This window comes from Drosophila santomea, chromosome X, assembly GCF_016746245.2.
Source record: "Drosophila santomea strain STO CAGO 1482 chromosome X, Prin_Dsan_1.1, whole genome shotgun sequence".
Lineage (NCBI taxonomy): Eukaryota > Metazoa > Arthropoda > Insecta > Diptera > Drosophilidae > Drosophila > Drosophila santomea.
In genome coordinates, this window is record NC_053021.2 from 3,682,513 (window position 1) to 3,709,465 (window position 26,953).

Below are 26,953 nucleotides of genomic sequence, written 5' to 3' on the forward strand. Positions count from 1 at the left end.
GGCTGCTCTTTAATTTATTTACACTGGCCAAAATGCCACACCCCATTAACATTAGCTGCGGACGTAAGTGCATTTGCTGCACCCTGGAAATTTGATTTCCAAATTGCGAGCATATTGGCTAACAGCATTATAAGTTTTACGAGATCAAAGCGATCAATGCTCAATGAGCTGATAAATAGTTGTCTGAGTGGATAAACATTTTTATGTGCGGCTTAAATGCTCAATATATTTTATACATTAAATGCCAGATAAAGGATATGCATGCAGTCGAGTTGCCTTTTGCCGAGTGCAGCTGTTGCAGGTCCACATTAGGGCAAGAGCCTTTTATTAAATTTATGTTTGATCAACTTGCGGCGTAAAATCATTTTGTGCGATTTTTTCGTTGCTTTATATTCTTGTTGTTCATGTTTTTTTTTTAAATTTATTTTTTATATTTCCTCGTGTTTGTTATTTTCTGGCCAAATGGCATGAAAGCGAAAATTTGATTGCAGACTTGGAAACAGATTGCAGGCACTAAAAGGCAGCTGGATGAGATAGTGGGCATCATCCGGCGAGATTTCAAAAAGGTGGAAGAGAAGGGGGCGGGGGCTTGGGGTCCGTCTTTTGTAAGCCATATATTGACGATGCTCCAAATGCTCCAAGTAACGGTGCCGCGAAGCCAAAGCCGCCAAACTATAAAATCATTTAAAATGCATAAAAACTAATTTCGCTGATTAATTGCCACCTTGTGTGCTGATGCTGTGCTGTCGCTCGTGGCTTTTGATGGAACTGGTGTGTATGGTGTGCATGAAAATCGATCGGGTGGATCGATCCCCCATCCAAAGTCATTGATTTTATTTTCTCCTATTTAATATCCTTAGTCTAGTGGCAGTCCATAAATTGTTGGAGTCTCTTGGCTCTGGGGCTACGTTGAGTGTTTTATGAGGCAGTTTGGGTTTGTCTTGGGGAAAACTAATTTTTCTGTTAAATTGGCTTAAAATTGGCAATTGACTGTTTATTAGTTACCTCCAATTGTAATTAGGAAATCATGCTGCTTCTGAAATGATATAAAGTGCAATTAAATACAACATTTTTAAGTTCTTGCCTCCGAAGATAAGAAACAAATATAAGCTTATAAAAGTTATAATAATAAATTTACCAAAATACTTCCCACAACTTAGAGAATGACTGCTTAGTGCAGCTAAATCAAAGAGTATCTGAAGTACCACAGAAAAGTTGTTGGAGCTTTCTGCGTTATCTCGGGTTGCGGTATCATCGGCTCCTCAAGATCTGGTTGCCTCATATGTAATGCAAATCGAGTTGATTGAAAATTAATGTAAACACGTATGGGACACTCCACTTTGTTGTTGTCGCTACTGGCGCAAACGTTTGATTTGTTTTTTCCATTAAAAACTAAATAAATAAGACGAGGGGTGGGGGAATTTTCCTCAGTAGTCAACTTGATTTTTAAATGCCATATCAGCCCTTTTGTTAAACGACGATGAGAAAAATACGCTTTTAAATACTTTCGATGTCTCGAATGTGTTGATAACACCTCCCGAAAATGTCGGCTCTTTGTCCACGCATATTAACCTATCACGAGAAACATAAGAAAAGCTATACTATAACGGCTATTCTTTTGTCCACTGCACTAATCTAGCATTTTCATTTTTCTTTCGGCCTAATGAGTTTGAAACGTTTAATTTCGTTCGAGAGGAGCTGCGAAACCCGTTTCAAATACTTAAATTATGGACTTAATCAATATTTATAAATGCAGCTGCGACGATGTTGGTGGAATCTGTAAGTTGGGCTAAACTTAATGGATTTTCATTGCCGATTTATTTAAATTATTTGCTAGTCCCTTTGACTCTTGACGCTTTTATTTTCGTATATGTATTACAGTTGATTTGTATTAACCAATTTACTTTTTTTAAGCTTTCAAATAATACTGCATGATTTTTCTTTAGAAAATAAGTAAGACTGTAGTTTTGTTGATGTCTAAAAAAGGGTTTCCTATTCACGAAGTGTGAACAAACTTGTATCTTGATTTGCATTAGCATAATACTATTAAAGCCCCCTCCTTCCTCTATCGCATTTCGGTGTAATTAAAGTATTATTCACACCGTGTGTTCGCACAATCCAACGGTATTTTGCTAAAATAATAATAATGCAAAAAAAGAGAAAAATAAAATGTATATACAAAACAAAACAACCAAACCAAAAAGGAAGAACAAAACACAGCACAACAATGCCAAAAAAAAGAGTTGTCGTTCGTTGCTTCCGTTGAGTTCGTCCAACTGGAAGAAGAAGCAGCCACGGCTCCCCTTCAATGAGTCAACATAAACAAAAAAACAAAAAAAAAAAAAACAACAAAAAATTAGAAAAACATTCTTTAACCCCTTCAAATTACTAGGTATTTTTTCCTTCCCCAACAACGAATTGTTTGAAATTTCGCCAACTCTTCACCAGCACAAAATAATAATATATAAAAATTATATTATCGCTTCTAAATATTTTAAGTTCTTTGCGAAATATTTCAATTACTACATTCTACGTAAAATAAAAAAAATGTAAAATTTTCTAATTTCTGACTATTTTTTTTCTCTGTGATTTTTTTTTTGTTATTTGCTGATGGCCGCTGTGCGCTCTACCAACCTGTCCACGGTTGACAATTCTTTTAGTCTTTGACCTTTGGGGGTTCATAATTGTTTAGCGCCGTCTCTTTCTGTCCCCCTATCTAGCCCTCTCTTTCCCTCTGGGACAATTAACATGAACTTTTAGCTTTGCTTAATTACTCGACGCTGAAGTTGTCGTTGTTCTAAAAGTGACGCAAATAAAAAAAATGTAAGAAAAAGTATATACAAAACCAAAGGGCCGAAAAAATGCCAAGAAATAAAGAAACTTGAGGTTAATTACATTTTGAAGAGCACAACAAAAACAAATTGAAATGTTGCCTGCTTTTTTTTTTTGGTTTTTGTTTATGCCACAGACATAAGTCGGCAAAAAAAACAACAATGCAAGAAGTACACAAAATCAGTGTGACAATTATGTAAATGGACGCACTTGGAGCTGTGTGAACTTCTTATACTTTGTTGCTGTTGCTGCTGCTAAAAGGCTTGGTTAAGTGAATTGTTGTCATTGTTGTTGTTGTTGTTGCTGTTACTGTCGTTGCTGAAGGTCACACGAAAGCACGTTGATGGGGAAGTTACCGTTAAGTGTTTCGGGTCAAATGCATCGCGTTTGTGTCGCAAGTCATTTGTTTGCCAGCAGGGCGATTAGCAAGAATATCCAAAAAGAATGGAATATTCTTAGGCTTCAGTAGTATTTGTATCTCATTGGTTTTATTTACAATATTTCATATTTAAGTAACTAAATATTTAACTTAATTAACTAAACTCTTTTTAAGAAGCTTTTATTGAGGGCCCAAGCTTAGCCACTTCCCTTCAACGGCCATTGAAATGACCCTCACCCAAATGGCTATTCACTCAGCCCTGAGGCACGCAAACTACAATTATAAAATATATGTTACATAAAGCAAAAGCCGAACGAAATTAAACCAAAGTTGAGAAGCACTCGAGCCCAGCTGTATTTACACACATACATATTTATAAATATGCGGCCTGCCAAGCACGAGAATTTCGCATAAAATTATCCAGCTGCGGAGGATGAGAAAGATCTGCTGACTTCAATATGGAGTTAATGCGCTGATAGGAAGATCACACAAAAACGTATAGATATACATATATATATAAAGCGACTTTGTGGGAATAACAGCAAACGTCGTAAGCTGCAAGAACTTGAAAGGCGGAAGAACGACGGAAGCAGGCGACAAAACATGAATAAATATGGATACACTTGAAAATATATTGGCTTCTGCATATGCTATAAGAATACTATGCTATATAAACAGGAAGGTGTACTATGAACTGTACACAAAGGCAGATTAAAACTTTTATTTCTTGCAGTGCACTGGGTAAGCCACAACCAGCAGTAGGTAGTCGCGTAATAAAGAAGAACAAACAAGCAGCTCAGGAATTATGAACTACAACAACTTGGGCGGCCGGCCACTTTAAAAGCAATAAAAAAACCTCTCAATCGAACTTCCGAACTTTCGACAAGTTTTGATCGCCTTTTTTGTCAATGTTTTTTATTGTGTTCATTGACCAAAAACTACAAATTATGTGCATGCCAGCGCGGCTTAAAGTCCCATTTTTATCGGGTCAACAAATCAGCAACTAAACGATCGCACCGGATAAGAAAGAGATCGCATCGGGGAGCCCACACGTCTGAAAGTTCTTGTTAGATGCGATGCGTAGGATAAAGATCGTCGATCGGAATGGAAATGCCTTTTCTCATCGTTTTGTTGTCTTGTCTTGGCTTGGTTTGAATGAAGGATTTTCGGAACCTGGTCTTTAAAACATTATTGGACTTTAGGAGATCAGCATAATTTGTTGTCGATCTGTTGTTTGTGCGAGCATTACGTACGTGGGGGAAACTTCCTGTGGGCAGTGAAAAAGCCTAAGCTATTGAATGAGTTTTCATAGCGTCTGATTTCTGAGAGAATTTCCCAAAGATTTAACAAAATGGAGTAGCCCTAACATAATTTGTAATATGCATTACCAAACTGAACACATCAGTCCAAGAACTGTGTCCAATTTGAGATCCAAAATGTCTTGCAAATGAAAACGCCACCACCCAAAGGCCATAAAGCGATTTAACAGCAAAATAGTTCACATAATTCCATTTTATGGATCAAGAAACAAGACGTGCGGAGAGATCGTGTCTGGGGATTTCAGCAAAGGATGTTTAGCATTGGTAAATGTGCGTTTATAAATTTAAAAACCTATAATAAAGTCATTTGCTGTGGTCGGCCACTTGGCCACTTGGCCACTTGGCCAGCAGCAATACGCTCGAAAAGTTGGCAGCAAGGAGGGGAGTGAGTCTCGGACGCAGTCTTTTGGCCAAGTTGATCGTTGATCGTTACGCATGCGTCGAAAGAGGGAGAAGGAAGCTAAAGCACCAACAGCAAACACACAGCAGACAGAGCAGACAGAACAGACAGCAAAGTGAGTAAAACAGACACGGACACAAAACCAGAACAACAGTCGACAGGCGACAAGTGCCTTGGCAACAACAAATGGCCAAGGAAAATAGTTCCTGGAGTAAAATCTACTCGAACGCCGAAAGGACAAGTCGACGAGTCTAGTGATCTCTATTTATCTGATTCAAAATGGATGGTTGGGTGTTAAAATATTTAAAGATATTTATTTAGCGAGCATTTTGGATTTACATTCAGTGTTTGTTTTATGTTCACGGCTTTCGAAAAATATATTAAAAATGTTTTTAAAGCCTATATTTCGTGAATAAAATATTCACTAACATTATGTTTTTTTGTAACCGCCTGGGGTATCTTTGTCGTCGATTAGAATCGTGTGTTTTCATTGAAATCTTTTGCTTTACACTCCCTGCAGATATAGACAACGACTGCAACAACATGTCACACTGATTATTGTGTTCAATTTTAATTTGTGCAACATTTTGCGTTGTTTGCCGCACGATGCCATTGCCATGGCCATTGCGATGTGGCTGTTGTGTTGCACTCGTTTCATTTGATGGCCCCAAAAGTTTGGTCCGCAGCTGACGATTGCCAGAGGATATCGGAGATCGGAGGGGCACCTATGTAGCTATAGCTCGAGCTTGGAGTTTCGGTCTTGGACCGATGCAATCTACTCTGGCCAGTTATCGACTTTCTTTTAACCGTTCGAACAATGTCAAGAACTTTGCCACTTGTTTTTTTTTTTATTGTTTGATTCGGTTTCGCCTTTTGTTTGGCCGCTCAATTGCCGATTCGCAATTGATTATTTCAAGTTTTTAATCCCATGCGACACCCACCGATGAAGCGAGTAAATCGAATCGATCAAATCGAAATGCAAATGACAAAAGACCCGTGTACTTAGACATTGTTTTGTGGTGTTTCTGCTTTTTGTTTGCCTTTTTCATTCCATTTGATCTGCCTTTGTTGCCCGGCTGCCGTTGATATATTTTCTCACAATTAAGCGGACAAACGAGCGCGCAGGCGAACCAGCCATCAGTAATCAGCATCAGTGGACAGTGGAACAAATGCTCGATGTACAGTGGTAGCCACAGATTCAAACTAGAGTATAAAATTTATTGCGAAAAAAATACATACAATTGTAGAGCTATTTAAACATGAAATAATATATGTTTTTCATGAAACAAATTCGAATAGTTCACCCTTTTAGACATATGTAAGTAAGCCAGCAAATGGTTGTACACACGGGCGTATCAAATACGTTTCGCATATGGCGCCTTAGATCGCCCATTGTTGGTCTTTTTATTGTTTTTATCGTTTTTATCGTTGGTGGTGCAGCTGCTGCCCAAGAAACTTGGAAACTTGGAGAGCCACCAAAATGGCAATCGGCAGTCAAGTCAAGTTGAGTCGGGCCCCAAGCCAAGTGTACGAAACTCGGCGATGGAGGGGGAGAGGGGGCAAGGGCCTCAAGTGCTGTTCGAATGTGTGAACTTAATAAATCTTTGTGAATACGAGTATCTCGCTTTGATTTCTCTTCACACACTCACAGGAAAAGTCTTCTGATTTATTTAATGTGAGCAATTTAGAGAAATTTCAAAAATCCAATAAGTAATTTCTGTTTGTAAGAAAATCATTGTATTTTTAAATTGCTTAAAATTCATTGAATCATGATTTTTTTTTCGTGGTGTAGCAATTGACAATTGCTGGAGTTATTTTCATAATACCTTAATTGAAACGCGACAACAAAACCGAATAATGATTATGCATATCAATTATGCTCTCCACCATGTGGGGGCGTTACTTGGATGATGGATGGCGGCTGGTGGATGGCGGATGGTAGATTGTGGTGCGATGGTGGATCAGTGGATCGCCCTTGGCTATCAATTGGTTGAACAGGTGCTTGAGCTCCACTCAACTCCCGCTGAGATCTCAATTCAAATCCACTTGCGGCCTGATTGAAATGGTTCCTTCCCGTCCGGATTGGATTGCAAGTGGTTTTTTCGTTTCGGACAACAGTTGATAGACGGTCTGGCAATTAGCCATGATAAGTTTTGAATTGACCAGAAAACAGAGTGATTTCTAAGGCGGAAGATAAAACAACTAAGCTTTGTAGAGCTATACGTTTGTTACCGAAAAATGGTTGCAACATTTCGGTATACTCATACTTATAAGCGTAAAAAAAAAAAAAACATGTATTTTGTAATTATTGCTCCAACTTATTGCATTTATGTGATGCTTAAGTGTCTATGTATACCAATGCCAGTTGTCCATTTAAGCACTGAAATCTGTGCTGCAGAACATCTAAATCTTTCAAAGAATTACCGGATACCTGTTAAAAATTGGCTCGCTATTTATTCAACAGCTAGTTGTGGCAATTCCAATCCGCATTCTGGCGACAAAGTTGCCGCTAAAATACGAATACTTGGCAAATTATAATTTGTGCGGCCATCGAACAGTTGGCCGTTAGCATCAGTTGGCCAATTGGAGCAGCAAACGGGCCAGCGGGCATATAAACAATGGTTAATTGTGGCAGACTTTCGACATAAGTTGCTGAATTATTGGGCAGTGGCCGGGATTATCGATCGCCGCCTCTGCCTGTCAGCCGATATCGAGCCAATATGTTTAGGAATTTACTGCGTGCAAATGGATACTCATGGATGGCTCTCAACCTTCTTCTTTTTCGGCTCCTTTTTTTGCTTTTTGCTGCTTTTTGAAATTTTGTTGGAGGTTCTGGCTGGCTGCTTGATTTCTTCAACTTTGTGCGTCTGGCTAATAGAATCATTTGGCAAAGTTGCCAGCCCGGTTGTGCAGCATTTTGACTAATTAACTGCAAAGTTTTATTGCAGCCAGCGGAGAAAAGATAGAAATGCTGCAGATGGAAGTTGCTCGTTGCTCGCTTCTCAAGCGCATTTTGCACCGAACAAAAAAGTATGCAAAGTATAAAATAGCAAATATACAAAATGCCACCAAAAGCCAACTTAAAACTGCCACAATTATTGTTCGATGGGTTTTCTCGATACAATCGACATTATTTCACACACAGCTAGTTATCGAACTGTAATTTCTCTATCTACTTTCATTAAAAATGTCATCTTTCTGACATTGCGAATCGCATTTTATGGAAATTTAATTGTATGAAATTCTTGTAAAGCGGCTGCATTTTTTTCCGCGTGTTCTTGCTTCTGGCGCGTTCAGCATTTCCTGTCCATAATGTGGAGGCTCCTCTCGATGGGTTTTCCTCGTTTTTCAATCTCCTTCCCCCACCCCCCCGGAAAAGCGTTGTGAGCGGGGCGACGACAATCATAATCGGCATTGACAAACGCACATTGCGTATACTTATCGAGTGTAGCGCGTACGAGTATATGCATTTCTACGAGTATTTTCAACTGGTATTACATGGTCTTTGCGACGAAGGTGGACAGGGGAAATGGCTTTCAAAACATTCCCAAAGGTGTCAAGATTATGTGCATAAATAATGAGATTTTCAGACAGCACTGAGTGGGCTAATTAATTGATTTTGGCCAAAGGTTACCGCTGGACAAATACGACTAGCCGATGGTGAAGAATACTTCTTGTTCATTTTTTCATTTTAAAATTGACTTAAAACTCCAAATGCATGCGAATCACATATTCTGTTTGCTCATTAATGTTGTCCGATATTTAACTCTCTTCTATGGAAGCCGAAAGACCGAGTGTTTTTTTTTTTGATCCTGCTTTCAGCTCTCCGATCCACTTCAAGTGCGACTTTTCATTTACATGTTCGTGTCCGTAATGGAAAAGCGTAATTTTTCAACTACTTCAAGGAGTTGCGAATGAACTGGAATGAAATGTTTATCAATTTGCGTGCAAAAATGGTAAATATTTGGATCGATTAGTGGAGCTCCAGTTTGCTCGATCGTTTTAACCATTACAAAGTAGTAATCAAAACGAGTTCTGGAAGTCTGGCATGAAGAGTTTTCGTTTTAATATTAGTTTTGCTAATACGAGTAAAGCTTTAGTTCTGTTAGGAAATTCACTCTAATTCAATTACAGTTTTCAATTATAAACAACTTATTTCATTTGTCTCTTGTCTGATGTGTGAATTGATATCTTAATTTAAGCAACAACTTTTTTAGCTAGCGCTCCATTTTCGAATCCTTTTTGCCTCGTCTTTTTGTTGTTGGCAATTTCGTAGTGCAAATTTTAACATAAAATTGATAGCACAAACATGGACAAGCGACAAGGAAAATCTGCAGACAATAAGCTAGGCAGCAATTGCAATTGTCAGCGGCACGTTATCAGCCAGTGGAAAATCGGAAAAGGTGGGGGAAACTGTTGTGGAAATGGTTACAAAACAAAAACAACCAGAGGGATCGCTAAAGTGGAGTTCCTCGACTATTGGATACCCGGGGAAATAAGGGGAAACTTATAAAGCCGCAACGATAAAGCCCAAGTGTTTACGAGCTGTTTAGTGTTTGATGATCGTCGCTACGCGGAGCGGGACGAATAAAAAAACTCTCTGTCCTGTCTCCCCGCCTCTTCAGTCCCCCTTTCCATTTCCCCCTTATTTTTCTCGATCTGGAAAAACTTGTAACCTTGCAGCCTTGTCATTGTCATCATGCAGACAGCATAAAAGAGCTGAGAGCTGGGAGCTGGAGCTCTGGCCACTGCCAAAGCCAATGCGAAAGTCAAAACCAAAACCAAAGCCAAGATCCCAAGCCAGAGGTTGGCAGGCGGATCGTGCAAATCTTGTTAGCATTTTTCAGCCATTTCCTTTTTACATACAAACCCCCCAGAAGAGTGGGGGCAAAATACATATATTTATAAACATATACATTTATAAGCTATAAGCCTATAGTAGAGGTAGAACAGCCACGAATAAAAGCGGTATTGCTGTATTTTTAATATTTCGACTCGCTGGCTACCCGTTATGAATAAACGTAAATTTGAAACGTGCCAATAATTTGAAAATGATCTATTGGATAGAGCTTGCGCAATAGGAAACTTTAAAGTATTCCAATTGTTACTAGATTAACTGCAAAATCATATTCAAAATCATAATTCATATACCCCACCAGAATCAGCCGTTGCGAGGTATACTCGTACAAAAATATGTTTAAAAGAAAAACAAAAAATTATGTTCGATATCAATTTCGCGTGGACACATGCCAAGAGACACGCAACGCCACCAAACACGCGCACCACATTTTTCCGAAGCCCCTTCTTCTTCCCACCGACGTTTTTCTCTGATCGGTGGTAATTGAAAATCCCCAATGAGAGAGAGACCAAAAAAAACCCGATGTTGTTTGCCTCTACTGCCCTCCATTGGAAAATGCAGATGCGAAGCAGGATGGAGGATGGGATTTGGGCATGGGTAGGAAGTAATTACGTCTGCCAGCGGATGGAATAGTTGTATACACCGGGGGAAAAACAATTTAACAGCTAAATAGTATGTTAATTAATGGCACACCCGTTTAATATAAAGGTTTTGATATATTTTTAGCACATTTACTGCGAACTTGCGCATTTCAATTGTATTGAAATATATCATTTTCTTCTCTGTATAGAATGGGCGATTTAAGATCTTGAAAGTCGAGCAGGCAGCAGAAATTTGAATTAGCCGCCCGTCCGTGGGTAAATACATACATGCAAGATTTGTGCGTGTTATAGGCTGGAAAAACAGTTTTTCTCGCCCCTTCCCACCACCAAAAAAAAAAGGAAAAGAAGCCAGAATTCACAAAAAATATAAATAAATGAGCGCAAAGCGCAGCCCATCGTGGTTTTTATTTTGCTGGCCCGAGGTTGTGGGCGTGTTGGATCGGCTGGCGAGTGGGCTTAGCTTCGCAGATTGTTGGCTTATACCAGTACACGTCTGTCCAACAGCCAACAACCAACAGCCAACAGTTGTTGCCTTCTTGTAAATGACCGTTTAATGGAATTGTCATAAAATTCGATTACTAAAACCGATGCGTAGTGTTTATATGCTGCGACTCTGGAGTAGCAAAATGATTTGCTGTGTGGGTCGTTTTGACTTTATCTGATGGTTTTGGTTTTATTTGATGGCTTTGGATCACCTGGAACCGGTAAGAAAAGAAGAGATTTTACCATTAATAGATTTAGCTGAATGTGCACTTCTATTGCTCTTTTTTATGTCCAGGGTGATAATATGATTTAAGCATATATTTAGATTCTAGCAAACTTTGTATTTTTGTATCCTTTACATAGTTTTTGGCGAATCTAAACCAAAGTCCACTGGTTTTTGTTGTTCTGCTTGGTAGGAGTGTTCCGTTAAAAGCTAGAAACTACTCATTATTCCAAACATTTCACCCACTTTTGGTGTATTACGACTCCTCTTCTCCTCCCACTTTTTTTGTATGGACATTATGACCAAACGATTTTACATAATTCCCGCTCGGCAAAAAGTCTGCAAATGTGGACCACTCGTGCCACGCCCCCTTTTAGAGAAGGCAAGCGGCAACAAAGGAATAATCAAGAGCGTTCCCATTTCGCAAAAACATATGAGGCGTTCTTGTAAGCAGTTCGCCTAATAAAGTGATCGAAAAAAAAAACTTAAGCGCTGGGATGAGCACAGATTTGATGGTGTCCAGGCTGAGCGTGCGTGCAGCACATGCATAAAACATCATTCCATAATGCCATGGAAGTCGAGTCGAGTCGCAGACTACAGACTACAGACTACAGGCTATAGACTCTAGAATCCACAATCCAGACTCCAGACTCCAGAATCGAGAACCGAGTATTGAGAGCCGAGAATGGGGAATCATCTGATCCGTGATGAGAGTGCGGCAAGCCGGGCATTTTTGCTTTTATCTCGGGCTCTGATATCTGTGGCTAATGCATAAAATCTTATAATTTGCGCACGTGTTAATCAGACATTATGATGCACACACAACACACGGCGCACAGCACAGCTGCAAGACACAAACAGTTTGAAACTGTGGCCAGCCACACTGCAAGAAGTGGGATAAACACCGTTTTATTTGGGCCTTTCTTAGCTTAGAATATGCACTTTCGATGAAATTATAACATTTAATTGTCAGTTTGTCCTATGAAGACAACAAAGGTTTCAGTTTTCAATTTACCTCCAAAGAAAATGGTTTCGTACCACACTTATTCGTTTTTTTCTGTGCAAGCCCAGCTTAGAAGAAAATCTGTCGGCCAAGGCGTCTGCTGGCCATGACCAAGTCGGCAAACTAACAATTTTAGGCTAATGATGTGCTCATATTTAAGTTAGTTGAAACGCTTTTAGTGCAAGGCATAACTCAAGTTGAGACGGCGAATCTGGAAGTATCTCCTAAGCCAGGTGCCATGGAAGTGGAGATCGGGAGCAGGGAGTAGGGAGCACGGAGAATCGGAGAATCGGAGACAGGGGGAACCACTGGAGACACTGAGACTGGGGAATCGGGACCGCATGCTGTTGCATTTAATGATTGCACGCCTTGACTTTGGCAATAAAACAAATTTGTGGCCATAATTTTCGAAATTCAAATAACAAATGCTGAGGCAGCCGCTGCCGCTGCCGGACTTGGTTTGCTTTTGGCCAGGATGGCCTGGCCGTCTTGGCCAAAGACTCCTCTTCGCTTACCAGCTTGTTTGCATTGAAAATTTATTGTTACGCAGCCACGAGCGGAACTTCTGGGGAAAACGAGGGGGGGAATCGCGTCTTCGAATGCTTGTCCAACGATTTATGGCATTGCTGCAATTGTTGCCAACTGTAAATGCTGCGGCAAACAAGTCAATTGAATTTATTTCGTTTATAAATTGCCAACAGCAGCTGGCCGCGGGGCGGGGCCCAATCTCAAGTGTCAATTGGCCAGCGGGAAGGCTGAAGTGCGACTTCTTCCAAACCCCAATCCCAATACCAATCCCAATCCGAGCGCGGATACGAATCCGCATCCCCATCGAATCCAACCACGAGACTACCGATTGGAGACAAATCACTGCCCGATTTGACAACGCTGCAACGTTCACTCGAGATAAACAGCAATGCTCTAGAGATGCGTTTCTGCTGCCCGGCATTATGCTTATGCAACTTGCAATAATCGCATCTGGCAAATCCATAAAGAGTGCTACGTTTTAATGGTAACTTCTCTCGATTGCTTACCGCCTAGCCAATTGGCACGCGTCTACACTGAATTCCTTATAAAGCTGCTGCCGTCTGTCGATAATTGTAAATAATAATGCAAGTAAACAAGAAATGAAACTAATTTCAGTAACATATACCTAAGCTTATGACTTAGTAGTGCCAAATCCGCTAGAACACTCAACCTAAAGGGTTTATAAAATATTTCACATTATGTATCTTTCAGTTACATAGAAAGATTGCTTACTTTAGAATACTTGATGCATGTGTGTGCTAAGTATAATGGCATGGCATGCATTTGTTTTTAAATCGATTCGCCTGAATTTCGTGTCACCACAATCACGCTGCCATCTCCGGAAAATTCCAAGATTGGCAGCGAATTCTAAGCGTGGCTTTTGAGAATGGTCGATGGGGTTGTGGCTCGGAAACTCGGCCCGAAACTCGCAGGATGGCGATGATGTTGGCAGTGTGGTGCAGCTGCACTTCTGTGATTTACAATTTTTTCCGTTTGCCTATTTTCTTTCCCGCCAGCCAACTGTCTCTTTGGCCATTTGCTTTTCTATCTTCTTTTTTTCTGTGTTTAGCAGCAGCAAAATTTGCATACGATCTACGGACTTCCTTTCACAACAAAGACCAACAACTCATGGGCTAATATAAAGAGTCGAAAAATCTTTAAATACTTTCGAAATGCGAGCAGAGCACAACGAATTATCAATATAAATACAAAGTGATTTATTGGCATATAGGCAAGAAGAAGAAGAAGAAGAAGAAGAAGAAAAGGCAGTTTCCTTGCTGACCAAACAAAAGACTTAGGCAACGAACTTGCTTTCACAAGTTCGTAGCTAGCGCCTCTTAACAAATTATTGATTTATTGCCCCTAACACACACACAACGCACGCATTCGTATGTTTGTAGGCAAACGGCGTTTACAAAGAATGGTAGATCATAAAATATATTTTTATATCGAGTTATAAATATCAGTATATTACCCGAGCCCGATTGATAGCTCTCTAAAATATATTTTTGAGTGCCTCACAATTAGTCAGGTCTATTTGTCATAAAAACATCCCAAAGCCATACGAAATCATTAATATTTTTTGTTTGTTTTTGAACGAGAGAGTTCATAAAATTTCCTATACAATCATGGATCTTATGGGAGGGCTTTTCTTTTTGTTTTTTTGTTTATCACTACTCGAAAAGTAGGCTATAAATTGTTAAAGCTTTTGATTAATTATTTTATATTCGTATGCGGTGGGTGGTCTTCCTTTCAAATCTTAAAAATCCAATTAAAACAATTAAAACTAAGCAATTTAATGAGACTGAAAGGGAAGATTGCTTTTCTAAACCCATACAAATTATAATGTCGCGTGCACTGAGTTCTTATCCTACATTTTCGATATCTTCAATATATGCTCCTTAATTATATTGTGTACTTTTTGTATTTTGGTTTTGGAGCTCCACGAGTTCTTTGACCTTCTTATTCTCACCCCAACCACTGAGAACGACAAATAAATAATAGATGAAACAAGTCCGTTTTGGCTGGTTGGACTCATCGATCCATCGATTCATCTGAGAATGTGGTACTAGTTATGTAATGTCAACAGATCTTACAGCCGGCGGACTGGGAGCTGCGAACCAAAAGCACACTTTAAGCAGCTTTATGATGTGTTAAAACTGTTGCAGCAACAACCGCCGCCATGACAAGCATCGGCAGGAAAAAGATAAAAAAAAAAGAAGGATGACGACGACGATGACTGGCCAACGTCATCGTCATTGTCGTTGTCGTTGTCATTGTCATTGTCGTCATCGTGGAAATGTTGAACGGACGGAGCACGGACGGTTTCGCTTTGGCCGGGATCAAGTGTTCAAGTTCTCGGCTATTTGTGCACAGAAAATCGAATACTTTTAAACGGTAACAATTAATCAAATTCATAACAGAAGCAAAAAAAAACAAAAGATAAATGGTGAGGTAAATAAAATGTTGTGAACACAATAGATACACTTTTGATTTACATTTTCAAAAGTATTCATTTGAGGTTGTTTCAATTTATATCTAATAAATTCTTCCTTTTTTTGCGGTGCATTTTCAAATCAAGATCAGGCCAGCTTCTTCACTTTGGTCTTCATCTTTCGCCGATAATTGATCATCATCAGTCGGTTTTAATTGATCGCTCTTGCCTTGCCCCGCCGCTCCTTGCATTTTATTGTATTACATTTAGTTGGATCTGCGATCGCTGGATAAATGAATCGGTGGATCCGTGGATCGCTGCATCGATTGTAATCAATCACTTTCGTGGAATTGTGGCCGCTGAATGAAATGAACTGTGCTACAGCCGCCGTTCCGTCGGTGGCCCAATAATCCGACCCATAAGTTGCAGCTCCAGTTCTCCACTTCTCCTTAGTACGAAGGCGTTGTCAACGGGCCACGACTTTGACTTTGGCATTTTCCTTCCAATCATCAGCCACAATTGCGTACGTGAGCTGCACTCCAACTGGCGATCCCCATTCGATTCGATTTGATTCGATCAGCGATCCACGATCCACGGTCCACAAGATCCCCGTTTCAGTTGCAGGTTGCCTTTGCCACATGCTGCGTCAATAAGTCACTCGTTGGCATTTGTGAAATGCATTAGATCAGAGCACATATCGAAAAAAGCGATCGATGAAAAACCAATCGGAGCCGCACAAATTCCTATGCAAATTGTTGTAAGATTTTTTTTTTTTTTTTTGCTTTTTATTGATCTTCAGCGACTTCTTGAATCTGGACCGCCCACGGCGAAAACATGTAGATAAGGTGCAGGTCAAGGTCTCCAATTGTTTTATTCAAACAAAGCAGTATGGTAGTATAGAAATTATGCCATAAATAATGGCAAAATTATATTCAAGTGGTATATACATAAAAATTTCCATTTTTCTTATCACTGCAATTAGCCGTGGCATTTCCCTGAGAATTTTCGGCTTCAATTTGAAGTCGCGCTTGGATTGGATTCTTCCATTAGCACCGCTGTCAATTAGAGCGAAATGTCTGGCGATGTCAGCCAGATGTTTAGGCCCAAACGGAATGCACTCGATCTTTGGATGTCTAATTAGCATTCGTTTTAGTGGACCCCAAGGCCAGCCAGCGACCCCTCCCACTTTACCTCCAACTGAAAACTGCATGCCGAAATGGGGAAATCGTGAAATGGTAAAATAAAAGTAGAACCCACCCATTTGAACATCGAACCAAATCGAACAGGAACCGAAGCCAATAAACAAAGACATCAGTGGCCCAGAGGCTATAGTTGCCCGATTCTTCGGCGATTGGTGCTTCTTCTGCGTCTTCAGCGTCTTCTGAATTAGATGCAGTCCCATAAATAATAATTCGACAGCGAATGCAAAGTGGAAAAGCAAATACTCGCCATGGCGACAAACGCTTAGCGCAGCAGCAGTGGCCGGTGGGCGAATGAGAGAGAGGATTCTATTAGAGGAGGAATGAGAGAGGTAGAGCCACTGCTTGGCACACGTTTGCCCAGAGACCCAGAGCAATCAATAATCCAAAGCGCAGTATCAAGGGGGGGAAGTGCGGGGATCAGACTTAGATCGCAATGAATCCGCGCACTGGAAGAGCTCAGCTAGAAGCACAGCGGCGCAGAGAGGTCCGAAGACTGCTGAATAGAGCCACAGATAGGTGGCTTAAAGAGAGATCCCAAGAATGGGGTGGTGCGGGGTTGGGGGGTGGAGGAGGGTTCAGAACCTGTTCAGCCAACGGGCCGCACATTAGGAGGTAGTTGAGAAGTAAGGCAGATTCTTCGGTCTTTTTTTCGTGCTGGTATCCTTTGGGTTCGGAAGCTGCAGATAATGTGTCAGCAAGGGGTTTCGACGTACAGACTACCCTGTACAAATTAGAGACGTTTCGAAAAAAAGAAACCTGTCTTCCTCTAAAAATGCACTATTTTGGTAAAAACTTCCACTATTCTTCAACTATTTCTTAAAAACCGAATTTTTGAAATACCAGAACAAAAGTTATTAAAAAAGTTAAAATAAAATAGTGGATAGATAGCTGCATAAAATAGTCATTCTTTTGTTTCTGGGATCACTTTGAGGCAAGTTATGACTTAAATCGCCAATAAAATATTCATATTTTTGCGAAAAATTCGTATTCCAATTTTCTGCCCAAAAATAATCAGCTTTTTGTCTACAACAACAAAAATAGTTGTCCAAACATGGAATGTCATACATCATTGAATTCGTTATAAAATTTCCAACAAAATGGCATTTCAGCCTAAAAATGTAAAATTTGGACGATTTTTCGCAAAAATATGTAGATGATGTTACCCCATACCGAAAATGCAAAAATTGGAAATTTTTTTTTATGGAAATCCGTAGGAAAGTAGTAGGAATCGTTAGCGCTATTCATTTGCAGCACAAAACAGTTATTTATAGGGTAAAATAAATATATGCCATTCTTTTCTAACGTGTTGACCCATTCATATTTTTAAAATTAATATCATCAAGTTGTAGATACAACTGATATGAATGTGCATATATTTAGTAATAATTTGATCAATCTTAATGAAAAAACTGTAATTTTAAGAAAAAAAAAACAAAGTTGTTAATACTATTATCTTATTTGTAACCATATAATTCAGCAAATGTTTTGTTAGCCAACCACTCCGTGCCATAATCTCTTATCGCGCTAGTCATCGATCCCTGTTCGGCCCCCAATGAGTATACCCCATTATTGCCCAGTTATTTCGATCTTGCTGATTATAAAAATAGCAAACGAGTCACGGCCAGATCGACAAGCAGCGCCAGTTCAAGGAGACACCACAACAAAAATAAAGAACTTACACAAAACAAAAAACAAAAAAAAAGGAATGAGAGTTGGGGAAGACCGGAGAATTGACCAATCGAGAATCGAGCAGAAGAACCAAGAAGAACGTAGGTATATCGTATCGTATCGTCTTTCAAAGTTCTTTCAGTCGCGGATTCCTGTTTGATATGGCCATCTCGTTTGCTCTCGGCATTTTTAGGCATTAGAAGTGCCTCACATCCTCCGAAGAATCTGCTGCAAAGAAGGAGAAAAATTATTATAATAAAAATAATAGCAAACCGGAATTTCCTGATCCTGTTTGTCTGCCTATCAACCTACCAACGAACCAACCGACCAACAAACCATCTAAGCAAACTACCAACTGTGATTCCTTTTTGCATGTAAACTTCGCTGCCCGCAGATGTTTTCTTCTTCCTTTACAGAGTTCCGCAGAGTACCGCGATTCGCTTGGATTTCCTATGTAAGGCAATGGGTTTGCCCCAAGATAAGATTTAAAAAAAAAAAAAAAAAAAAAAAGAGAGGGTTAACTGGCAGTCGGGATTACCCTTTGCCATCGTTTCGCTTTCGTTTGCAGTTGTGGGGTTTTAAATTCGATACCGAAAAGTTGCTCATTTGCCTTTGATATGGTACCTAATATCTCATATTTAATATCTCTAATATCCTTTTTTAAAAAGTCCACAAATAAGTTGCGTTACACTGAAAATGCCATTTGCACGGCTACTATTAAATAGTATTAATTCTACGTCATTTTGTAGAAGTTTACTAATCTCATTTACACATCGTTATATTTATGATAATGGATCTTCGAAAGAACTTTGTTGTGCTTATTTACACACGCACACACACATCTATTGCAATTTAATGCGATAGTAACAGCTGTTCATTTTTGCATTTTGATTGCTTTTTGCATTCTATTTTAAACCAGGTTTGCGCTTGGTTGGGATCCCATTTTGCTATTGCATCTGCCACCTGATCAGCTGCAGCTTCGGTGTTAGCTTTAGCATTGGACACTGAATCCCCTCCACAAAAAACAAGAAAGAACGCTATAGTCGAGTTCCCCGACTATCTGATACCCGTTACTCAGCTAGTGAAAGTGCGAAGGAGAGTCTTCAACACTGACAGTTTTTGGCGGTTTGCGGGCGTTAGAGTGGGCGTGGCAAAAAGTTTTCTTGCAAGTCGATAGAAATTTACAAAACTGATACAAAAATGAAAAAATATCAAAACATTTTTCAAAACTGTGGGCGTGGCAGCTTTGGGCGGTTTGTGGGCGTTAGAGTGGGCGTGGCAAAAAGTTGTTTAACAAATCGATAGAAATATACAAGACCAATACAGAAATGAAAAAATATTTAAACATTTTTCAAAAGTGTGGGCGTGGCAGTTTGATGCGGTTTGTGGGCGTTAGAGTGGGCGTGGCAGCATGATTCGACAAACTTGCGCTGCGTCTATGTCCCTGGAGTCTGTATGCCTAATCTCAACTTTCTAGCTTTTGTAGTTCCTGAGATCTCGACGTTCATACGGACAGACAGACGGACAGACGGACAGACGGACGGACGGACGGACGGACAGACGGACAGACGGACGGACAGACGGACATGGTCAAATCGACTCGGCTATTGATCCTGATCAAGAATATATATACTTTATATGGTCGGAAACGCTTCCTTCTGCCTGTTACATACTTTTCAACGAATCTAGTATACCCTTTTACTCTACGAGTAACGGGTATAAAAACTGGCCAGGAAGAAGTCAGACGGCTTTAAACTTGGCAGCAATATTTATGAGTGGCTCCACGGTGCCGGCAATTAATACGATTATCGGGCAGATTAATTGGCAATACGAGTGCAATTAATACTTGGCTGGATCTGCACTTGTCTACCATAATGTACAATATTATATGTCTAAAAGACTATTCTTAATGCCAAAATCTTCCCGCCTTTTCTATCATCTTGGGTGTTCAAATCGTTCCAAAAATAAATGATTTTCTCTTTCATTTTATTTTTGCGTAAATTACATATTTATCCATAAATATTATTCATCATTTACACGGATAAGCACACCAGCAATATTTTTAATATTTATTTAACGGTTCTTCAAAACGAAAACGAAGGCAAATATATATCGTAATTTTAAGAATATGAGAAGTAAATTCAATCGGGTTTCTTATTCCATTTTTGTTCATTTTTTTCTTTCAGCCAGCCGTCAAGTGCAATATGCTGATAAGACGGGAGAATCCAAAGGAGGAAGAAGAACTCAAATCCAGACGGATTTTATGGCCAAAATAAATGACGAACAGCAAACACGGCAAACGGCAAACGGCAAATGGCAAATGGCATCGAAAGGAACAGGCTAATAAAAAGCCATTAAAACCAAGTTCAGGCAGGTCATGTGAGTCAGTTCGTTTGTTTTGTTTGGGGCCTTTCGGGAATTCTCAGATGCCGATTTTTGGGTGGGTCCCTTAGCGTCTCTCACTGCCGTTTCCATAAATCAAAGGAATTAGAAAAATTAAAACCAAAAAATAAATTGCAAAACGAAAAGGAAAAGCAACGCAAGAAGCGTAAGACAAATGAGGGAAAATACATTTTGAAAAACTCTTCCCTTGGGGAACCAGCCTCCACTTTGGTTTGCACTTTGTGAGCCTTTTTTGGAGGTATTCCTTTACCCTTTCCCATCGGGTTTCTCCGCTTGAGAAGCAACTGTATTTGAAAAGGAAAAGGGAGAAACCAGTTTCAGTTTTGTTCTGCCTCGTAACTAACTTCCAATTTCCTTTTAGGTATTTAGTTCTCAACAAATGTGTTATTTGCTAATCAGGAAATCAGAGAAGAATACAAATTTATTTTCAAAATCCCGTAAGAACAATAACAAATTTTAAGATTATTTAATGTTTTCCTATAAAGAACAATCGTTTACATTTTGAATGCAATTTTTGGGGAATTTTTGTGAGTTCCTTTTGGATTTATTTTATTTCTGTTTTAATCATGATGACATCAGTGAATGCAAATTCCAGACAATTCCGAGACAATGCGCAGACGCAGAAACAAAAAAGACAGTCGAAGAACAATGAAATAACAATGAAACCCGCTGGACAAAAGTCTGGAAAATCGTATCTTTTTGCCATGGCTGAAAATTCCTAAGATCTTCCAAGAGCGAGAATAAAACTCATAATATTTGCATAACAAATTGGGTCAAATGAGCGAGCAGCAGCGCACACGTAATGCTAAACAAATCAAAACACAAATCAATATATATATATATATATATATATTGTATCAATATATATACTTTGATATGTACAAAGATATAGATTTATATGCAGATGTACGACTCCTCCCTCCATGTGTATGCTAATCAAATGAGCGTGTCCATATGGAAATGAATGAACGACGACACAAACAAACTGTAAACGTTGTACAATAATCTAAAGTCGCTGGTAATTCGAGGGGGCTTTTCGAGTCTTTGGGGGGTATATAATTATATACATATGTATGTATATATAAGTATATATAAGTATCCAGCGAGAGACAATGCACAATTGAACATTAGCATAATGATGCCATAAAGTGCGATTGATTGGATGGCTTTTGGGCGGTAGTTGACCAAAAGAATGCGGTGAATGCCAAACGGAATGTGAACAGGCCAAAAGCAGTGCTTATCAACGGCCCCATAGACACCTCATCAAGGTGGTATAGTCCCCCTATACATATAAATATATATGTATATGTATATGTATATGTTTATATAAATTCCTTCCAGTATATATGTATGTATGCTTATATGTATGCTTATTGCTCTACGCATCGTTTCGTTTTATGACAATTAACACCGCTCAAGAAGGCAAACAAACAGCGACATCGTCTGCTTGTCTCCGCTTTATGGACAGGTTAACCGAGTTGCCGGCAAGGGGCTTTCGGTAATGTTTGTGCAAATATGGCGTAATAAAGCGCAGTGTATGCAGCCAAGAAAATACTTCCTAGTAATGGCAGACGGCCATTGGCGTTCTCGCCACTCACAGTACTGTTAAATTGCTTGTATATATGGTTCTCTGACTTTTACCCATCCGCAATTATGTTTTATAAGAGTGCTTAATTAAGTTGCAGCTTGTATTTGTAGTAGCCAAAGCATTGAGCCTATTAAGATTGCTTATAATAATGTATTCCAAATATTAAAAGCTAACGAACATAGTGTAACAATGTTCTTTGTCACGTTGGCACGGTTGCCACTAGCTTGTTGCATCTCACCGTCGGCTGTCGTGTCCATCAATCAATTTCCCAGCTTCAATCTGTTAACATATCGCAGATATATCTGATGCTAATGCATCTGTGTGCGTGTCTGTTATCGCTGGCAACAAAGTGGCTGGCAACATGTTGCATATTGCATATAGTATATAGCATGTTGCATGTTGCCGGCCGGGTGTCACATGTATAAGAAAGGAACGATCAGGAATTAATATGGAGTATAGCGCGTGTCTTGGCCGGCCGGTTGGACTTGACTCAATTCGTCATTTAAATGATGGACCGCAGCTTCCCCTCAATCCGAATCCGATGTCCCCTTGTCCCCTTGCCCCCTTACCCCCTTATCACACCCCTGGGGCAATGGCAGCACTTAGCGCAACATCAACTTAAATTGCAGAAGCTGAATACAAAAAAATGGGAAAAATCACAACTGGAAGCAGACGAAACCGGAGCTACGATCCACGCCACTACCGGGGAACGTGCCAGGCAAAATTAATTGCTTCGTTAGATCGAAGAGGATGGCTTATGGGGCAAAACGGGAAAAGGGGGGGGGGGGGGGGGGGGGGGGGCGGGGTGGTCGCTTCTGCCCCAGAAGAACCGCTTTGGCCAATTTTTTAGCTCTTCCGCTGCAGCGGAAAAAGGGGGTAACACGAGCTGTTACTGCCACTGCCACTGCCCAACAACGATTGACAAATTTCCAAATGCCATTAAGCAGGCGTTGCATGCAACCAGCCCCAGACCCCAAACCCCAAGCGCCAAATGCCGAACGCCAAACCCCTGAGACAAAGAGGCAAACAAGAGGTTCGATGCAGAGGAAGATGGCTAATGGATGACAAAACAGGTGGCCAACAACAGCGGTAGCCACGAATCTGGACCGTAGAGGTTGCCACAGCACTTGGAAAAATAGATAGAAGCTGCTAATACTTTATTAAATCAGCTTAACAGCTTAGTTCACTGTAGATCCATTCACCCCACTTGCACTTTTTAATATAATTTAATAATTTTAGTTTAAAAAGTAGATACATATTATTTGAGAGTCCTTTTAAATGTTGCCCATATTTTGCTTTGTGATTATTTTCTCGAAGTGTGTCTTGTTTTGCTATAGCAAAACGCCCCGCTGGCGTTTGCAATTACCGTGTGGATGCCACCACCACACAGCCATTAAATCACATTGCTGAAATATTTCATCTGTTTGCAAATTTTCGACAATCAACTTAATCGGAAATGCTCCGTTTTTTATAACTTTATCATCGCCCTGGATTGTGGATTGCCGAACAGGCTCCAGATTTTGCCGCGATGCTGTTGATGCTGTTGTAGATGTTGATGTTGCAGGCTGCAGGTGGCAGGTGGCAGGTGGCAGTTGGCTCCATCGCAGTTGCCGGTGATAAGAATCTTGTTGCGGCAATCTCTCCTGGGCATCTATGAATGTCTTTGCCCGCCCGCCCGGATCCCCAGTTCCTCCCATTTCCCCCCCAGTTGCCCCCGCCTCATCGAGACTCACGCTTTCGTTCTATAGCTTCATTTTTCTGCCCATCTAGCGCGAGTCCATTTTGAGGCATGCTCGCTGCCATTTGTTTCTTAATTAATGCTGCAGGTGACGCTGCTAACGAGATGGAAGCCACGCCCAAATATAGATGTACACAAATGTAGGCTCGTATTCGAGGCAGGTGAATTCAAATAAATCATATTCAGCCAGCCGGCAATTTCTGAATGCGCCGTTAAAATAAGGCAAGATAAGGCAGCTCTATGTTTCTGCAATTGCGTTCCTGTAATGCAAATATCAATTTATTAACTTTATTTGATTTATATTTTATACTAAATTATTCAAGTGCAAGACTTAGGTAACAACTACGAGTATTATAAAGAGCCAATTAGACTTGTGGTATTCCAAACACAAGGGCCTAGAAAAACGTTTACTTATTGATGGGTTGGTGGTTTGGTGGAGGTGCGGAGTTAGTATAGACAAATATTTATATAGAAAAAAAGTCCGGAGTCCAGTCACCTTCACGCACTTTGCATAAGACGAAAGTCGCGAACAAAGGGTCCAAAAATAGATTGCGAAAAATAAGGAGACAATAAATATATTGAAATCAGCAAAGAAATGTTAAACCAATTTTCTATCAGATATACACAGGCTACCAAGAAAACAAAGCCACAGCCCTTTCAAGATGATATAATCCAACGAAACCCGCCACACAATGCGTCTCTGCGAATGTGTCGGTATTGTTAAAAATAAAAATAAACAGCACTTGTGGAATCGAAATAGAAAAGTGGCGGTGCAATACCGATTGCGATGGTGTTTATAGGACAGACGAGGAGGCTGTTAATCGTATCGAATCGATTTATTTGTTGTATTTTTCTATATTCCCAACGATGGGCGACGATGGGTGACAAAAGTCAACGAACAGCGAAACGAACCAAACAAAAGGTTTGATCAAGATTTCAAATTGTCTATTGTTGCCACAAATCGTTGGGGTGACAAAGGGCCAGAAGTAGCCCCCAAAGTAGCCAAAAAAGATCCGAAAAGCTGCTGAGGAAGATGACCACCACTCCCCGCCCTCCACTCCCCTCCGCCGAACGGTACTTTCTTCAAACCCACCGTCCACATTCTTTTTTGGGGAGGGGGGGCATTCTTTTACTCTCGCTCGTGTTCCATTAATAGTCAAAGTTCATGTGTCAGGGACGTCGGAAAACGAAATCGATTGGCGGTCAAAGATCTTCATCGATCGACAGTGAAACCTGCCTTTAATCTACGGTTCTTATGCTACTTTTTAAGTTACAGATATCGAGTCTGTTATAAATGGATCAACACTGAAAGCTAACCAATAGTTATTTGTGTTACATCAAGGCGATTGTTCTTGTTGCGTTTCTATAATGTGCATTTCTATACATGGACATGTGTAAATTGCTTTTGACAATTATACAATTTACCAGCGCTGCTAGCGAGGCTCCACTGTAAATTTGTTTATCTCGATATGAGAGCTCTTAGGGCTCTTTGACAAACTTTATTTATGTTTTTCTTCACGCTCTACCGTTAAGTTAACTGCATATTCGCTTTGTTTGGCTTATTGGCCGCTTATTGTTTTAACGCCAAGAGATGTCCGATCTCTGGGCATGAATTGTCTTCCATCGTCACCATCAAAGAGAATGTTTTAATTATTGCCCAGACGACAGGAGCCCCGAAACTAACTTATCGACTGATTAATGTCCCTTTTCAGTGGGGGCCCCCCTCTAAATTTAGATAACTTGCCACCAGTCTTCTTAGCCAATTTGCCACGCCCATCGATCTCCTTCTGTTAAGGTGTCGTCGATGGGTCCTAATGAATAACTAAGCATCCATTTAATAGTCGGCTACAGCAATTAGCTGTCACTAAGTAGGCGTGTCCAAATCGCCAAAGAATACCACTTTGATTGCCGCCGCCGCGAGGATTGGGCGGCACGTGTGGGAAGATTCACTGTGGAATAATATAAACTATTTTAAATTATTCATATAATGCACAGAACTCTTCAACACTACAGAAAACCTATTTCAGTGGTTGGTAAATCATTAAATTAAACTCAAATGCAGGGGGCAAGTCGATGGTATAATACCATCAATTTCGCTTACGGAAAGCATTAGGGAAATCAAATGGCTAAATACTCGCACATACATACATTTAATGAGCGGCAGCAACATTCCGCGAATCTGCGAAACGAAACTCATTTGTGGCGGGAATCTCTTCGGTAGCCGTTCACAATGTTCCCAAAGCCCCCGGAGATGTCCGTCTTTGGATTCAAGCACTACTGTTTCTGCTGCCTTGTTACTGATTTGTTCTGAAAAACTCCGTCTATGGGAGATTTTCTCCATCCAACCTACCATCCTGCCCGGTCACCCCTCACAGGTGTGCTGGTAAAATAGTTGACTAATTAATTTATAATGCAATTTCACTGCCATCGAAGTCAGCAGAGGATAGATGAGAGGAGGGAGGAGAGGAGGCAGCAGGGGGAGGATGATCGCTACCATTTGCAACATGGAAACCGTTTTAATACACACCACTACTAGCACCACTAGAACCACCAGCACCACCAGAACCACCAGCAGCCACCTAATCATTGTTTATGACATGGTTAGCCACTGGCCAACCATTTGGCTGCACAGAAAAAAGCATAAGCATATTAGCATATGTTTCTTAAATTCCCTAAAAATAACTTTTAAATTAAGTTACACTTTTATTGCATTTCACTAAACTGCGTCAAGCTGAAGGCGGCATCTATACTCGTACAGCAAGTACAGAATCAGAAAGCCATGTTCAAGTGAAGCGATAATAAAAATATGTAAAAATTGTTTCTCGTGTGGAGAAGTGAAGTCAGGTCTCTGTGGAGTCCCAGTTTGTGTGGTCGTCGCCATCGCTTCCCTCCTCCAGAGTCTTTGCTTTCGCAAGGGAAATTTATGCAAATGGCTGGACAGATCGTTCCAAAGCCTTTGCGCAATTATCACCGTAAAGCACAAAGTGCGAGGAGTCGGGGAGTTGGAGAGTCGAGGAGTTGGGGGAAAGAACAGACCCCACCTGCTGCAGCATTTGGCATTTGATTGAACTCAAGTGTGCCAGATGCGTAATGAGTTGATGGGGCAAGGGATCCTGATGTGGGTCGCATTGCGGGCTGTGAAGGGTGGCTGTAAAGAAGTGGAGAAGAGGGCGTGGAAAAATGCAGGGAATGAGGGGCTGACCAGCCCCAACACGTGACAACTGCGGTGCGAGGCGGTGCGGTGCGGTCAATAGAAACTGAAAATCAATTGGCAATTCCTATGAATACCAGAA

At 40.4% G+C, this 26,953-nt stretch overlaps 1 long non-coding RNA gene across 4 annotated transcripts in view; it reads left to right on the plus strand.

Moving 5' to 3' along the window:
- The window catches only part of LOC120455173, a 101,782-nt gene that overhangs the window by 38,205 nt on the left and 36,624 nt on the right, over positions 1–26,953 (plus strand). For 2 of the 4 annotated variants that reach the window (XR_005616722.2, XR_005616721.2), the window contains exon 3: positions 20,118–20,310. This is a non-coding gene — a long non-coding RNA (uncharacterized LOC120455173). The remainder of the gene's footprint in view (positions 1–20,117; positions 20,311–26,953) is intronic. The other 2 variants (XR_005616724.2, XR_005616723.2) reach the window with 2 other exon arrangements.